The following is a 4,889-nucleotide window of genomic DNA, read 5'->3' on the forward strand; positions in this document are numbered from 1 at the left end:
CATGTAGGACGGGTTTACCAGCAAAGGACCAGGAGGTATTTGGAAAAGTTTGGGGTTTCCCAGGGAGGCCAGCTGATAATTGAAAAATGGACGTGTTAAGAGGAGGGCAGGGAAATGCATCATCAAAAAAGAAGACCACAAGGGACGTCACTTTGTATAAAATTTGCATAGGCTAAGTTATGGGCAGAGAAGCAAATTCTGAAATTGCAATCTATATCTTAATACAGAGCATGGATATTCATTCACTCCATTTCAACCGCTCAGTATTTTCTGGTTGAGTTCAGAACGGCCTAGTTGTGCCGAAAAATCACCATAGCTCTGAAAATAAACAGACCGCTTTGCCATTATTTTGTTAAAAGCCTATAATAATTTGTGTCATGGAGCCAAAGACGACATGTTTTCAGAAGCCAACTGAAAAGAGTTTTAAACCTAAAACAACTTGAAGAGCTGAAGCGAAGTTTCAGCCGCTCGTACACGAGGGCTGCTGATCTAGATCTATTTCATCCTTTCTTCAAGTCTGATTTTGGCATTGAAACTACACCGGCCTTCTTCACCTTGGTGTCCTCCATGTGTTTTCGACTACAACACCCAGTAGGCCCCAACTAGCATGGCCAATGGCCAGGAATGTGAGCGTTGTAGTCGAAAACATCTGGAGAATACCAGGATGAGGATGCCTGGCTTACACGCTGGTTGACAGCAGTTGTTCAAGGTTTCAGGAAGAGGTCTCTATCAGGACTACCTGGAGATAATGGCTTATGCACTTATTTGGCCCTGTGGAGGACCAGGTTGGCATATTGTCAGGAAACACAACGGTGTAAGACAAACTTTCATTTGAAATAATCTTACAGTGTGAGAAGATATTTGCGATAAAATGGCAGGCAGAGGTAATGCACCGATTTCAACTCTGTTTTAAATGCTAGAAAATGGACATCTCTCCTAGGAGGGAAGGTTACAACAGCTGGGACTGTTTAATTTGCGGGAAAAGGAAGCGGACGGGAGACCTGATAGAGGTGTACAAAATGATGCCTGGTGTTGAGCCGAGGTCTTCAACGGCTGGGTCGTGTCCCAAAAGCGGGTCGCAAGATCAGTCCAGATGGGTTGTGGTAAAGCTGTGGCTGCCATGTTGGGCGCGGAGAAAATTGTGAAAGTGGGCCCCATGTTACAGGTCGGGAGGCCGAGGTGGGTTTCGGGTGTGGACCAGTTGAAGACCACTGATGTGGAGAATGTGGACAGGGAGACATTCTGCTCCTTCTCTCAAAATACTGGAACCCAACGGGGCCATTATCCCATGAAGCTGGATGGTGGGAGATTCAGGACAGATAAAACGAAGTACTTCTTCAGAGGAGGGCAACCAGGATGGTCAGGGGTCTGGAAACAAAGCCCCATGAAGAGAGACTGAAAGAACTGGGCCTCTTTAGCCTGGAGAAGAGAAGATTGAGGGGAGACATGATAGCACTCTTCAAATACTTAAAAGGTTGTGTCACACAGAGGAGGGCCAGGATCTCTTCTCAATCCTCCCAGAGTGCAGGACACGGAATAACGGGCTCAAGTTAAAGGAAGCCAGATTCCGGCTGGACATCAGGAAAAACTTCCTGACTGTTAGAGCAGTATGACAGTGGAACCAGTTACCAAGGGAGGTTGTGGGCTTTCCCACACTAGAGGCCAAGAGGCAACTAGACAATCATCTGTCAGGGATGCTTTAGGGTGGATTCCTGCATTGAGCAGGGGGTTGGACTCGATGGCCTTATAGACCCCATCCAACTCTACTATTCTATGTGTCTATACACCCAGTGTATAGTTAAACTATGGAATTCTCTACCACAAGATGTCGAGATGTCCACCAAATGGGATGGCTTTAAAATGGGGTTGGATCAATTCCTGGAGTAGAAGGCTATCAATAGCTACCAGTCCTGATGGCTAAGAGCTACCTTCAGTTTCAGAGGCAGTAAGCCTATATGCACCAGTTGCTGGGGAACATGGGTGGGCGGGTGCTGTTGCACTCATGTCCTGCTGTGGGTCTCTAGTCAACAGCTGTTTAGCCACAGTGTGAACAGAGTGCTGGTCTAGATGGACCCTGGGTCTGATCCAGCATTAGGGCTCCTCCTGTGTTCTTATATTATTAATGCAGCAGCTGATAGTCAACTATTATGATGGAATTGAAGGAGATGGTTAGAAATCAGCAGTCTCATTTAAGTGTTGGAGGCTGTGGGTCAGAGCGATTTCCATTTTTCTTTTTTCATTTCGAAAAAGCGTTCAAAACTGAACAACTTTCTCGCTTACTCTGCCAGGCTTTCTCCAACAGTTTTGATGCAAACTTAATATGAGGTTCTGAAATCTCAAGATCGGTTCACACAGCTGATTAATAAAGTTACTGAATCATAAGTTACATTCTGAAACTTTTTGTAAGGGGAGCAAAGTACACCTCTCCATAGCACTTAAAAATGGGACCACGTGACCTATGTGCCTGATTCTTCAGCCTGCCGTCCAGGTGATCACTGGTGATGGGCAACTGTTGTTAGAGTTCACACTCCTTAAACAGAAATTGAACAAGGATGGCTTTTCAAACACACAATGGTCCTCGGGTAGCTCTTCAAACAGAGGACTGTTATCTGTAAATGAAGACACGGGGCCAACACAAAGGAGGCACTGAAAATATGTTTAAATGTAAATGAAGACACGGGGCCAACACAGAGGAGGCACTGAAAATATGTTTAAATGTAAATGAAGACATGGGGCCAACACAGAGGAGGCACTGAAAATATGTTTAAATGTAAATGAAGACACAGGGCCAACACATAGGAGGCACTGAAAATATGTTTAAATGTAAATGAAGACACGGGGCCAACACAGAGGAGGCACTGAAAATATATTTAAAAGAAAGATCAGGAGGGGTGGAAGAAAGATCAAAGCAGGTCTTAGATAGCTGTTGATTTTTTTGTGTCTTTGGAGATCAGGCAGTTGCTGGTCTTTTGTGCCTCCAAAGCACCACCTGCCTCATGGTGGTGGGGGACGACATTCAGCTGGAGAGGAAGGAGCGCTCTGTGGTTCTAGAGAAGGGAGCATTTATGTTATTCTTCCTGCTATAGATTTCCAATTCACGCTCTACCAGGTGTATAATAAAGGCTAAAGTGTTGGACTGGGAGTCAGGAGATCCGGGTTCTAGTCCTCAACCAGCCATGGAAACCTACCGGGTGACTTTGGGCCAGTCACAGACACTCAGCCCAACCTACCTCACAGGTTTTTTTGTGTGAGGATAAAATGGAGAGGAAGAGGAGGAGGAGGAGGAGGATTATGTACCCCACCTAGGTGGGATATAAGTGCAATAATCAATAAAAATAATAGGGCTGTGCACCACCACCACCACCACCACCACCCCGATTTGCCTTGGAGGCAGATTCAGAGCTTCTGAATCAGCCTCGATTCACCTCAGGGTGCCTCGGAACCACCTTAGCCCACTTCGGATTTGTTTCTGAATCCAAAGCAGGTGGGCTGTTGCGGTTTCTGGGGCGTGAGGCTGACTGGGAGTCCATAGGACTCCCCTCCCAACTTGCCCCCTCCCCCTCAAACCAATTGAGCCTTTGCCCCCTGTCCAGCTGCCTGCTGGACTTACCTGGCCTGTCTGCGCCCACCACTGAGAGATGCCCGTTCTCCAGGAGAGCCACCATCTTTAAGGAAGACAACGGCTCTGGCCTGCCATAGATCTATTGTTGCAAACTACAGTGGCCAGAAAAGTTTGTTAACCGCAACCTCCAAAGTGTGGGTTGTTGTTGAACTGTGGGTCGTTGTGTTGTGTGAACTCAGCCATGTTGTTAGCCACGAACAACCCACAAAGAGCACCCATGGTTTGTCGTTGGGTTGCGAACTGTGGATTGTTCATGGTTAACAAACAATGGTTTGTGAGCGGCCTGAGTTCACACAACGCAACGGCCCTCGATTCAACGGCAACCCACACTCAACCTGTACTCTGGCTTGGCATGTTGTGTGAACCAGGTTGACTGTATCCTCAGACAGCCTGACATTTTCGAGGAGTTCCTTTCCCCAGGTCAATGGAGAAACAAGTCCACCAGCCAGGCCTAGCAATTTCCACCCCCATCAATGGCAGGTCTTTGTAACGCTAATGGCTCGTTGACCTAAAAGACTTTGCACTGCAAACAGAGTTGTCTCCCAACAATAGATGGTGGCTGGGAAATTCTATCCTTCCAGCGCCTGCAAGGACTGCAGGGTATGTATGTGTGAGTCAGATGACGTCAGCGTCCGCTCATCAGAAAGTCCAGGCAAGTTTGACCTTACAAGCCCTCTGCTGCACCACTGAATGCAGCTGTCTCACACCCACCACCGCACGCCCCCAGACACTCCCTTTGCCATAGGAAAAAATCCCAAGGAATGGATGTGTCACGCTGACACCCCCCCCACACACAAATGCCCTTTAATGCAGCCACCCTGCCCTCCGCTGCACCTGCTGCAGAAAGTGAGAGAAAAGCATCACGCTTCCTTCAGGCTCCCTGTTGGTATGGCCGGGCTGTTCTGCAAAGGTTTCCTGTCTTGTTAGACTCCCTCCATGACTCCCTGCCCTGATCCATACCAAATTTCTGACAACGGGGCCAGGGCGGTGGTGAGACATGAAATGGCACAGAGAGCTATATCAGCAAAGCAAGCCGGAGTGAGAAAGGTTTGGGCGTGGGAGGAAGAGGAGGGGATGTCGTCTTCAGGAAGGGGAAAAAGATAACTCTTTACGTTGATGATGCACTGATAGGCGTCTCTGGGCTTTGAGCAGCTGGGGAGGTGGGGGAAGAATGGTAGTTTCCTGGCCTCGCCAGGAGGCAGCAGATGGGCCCAGATGCCTACACAGCTGCAGAGGCAAGCCAGATGTTGAGGGAGGACTGTCTATC

The sequence above is a fragment of the Elgaria multicarinata genome, chromosome 20, assembly GCF_023053635.1.
Source record: "Elgaria multicarinata webbii isolate HBS135686 ecotype San Diego chromosome 20, rElgMul1.1.pri, whole genome shotgun sequence".
Taxonomy (NCBI): Eukaryota; Metazoa; Chordata; class Lepidosauria; order Squamata; family Anguidae; genus Elgaria; species Elgaria multicarinata.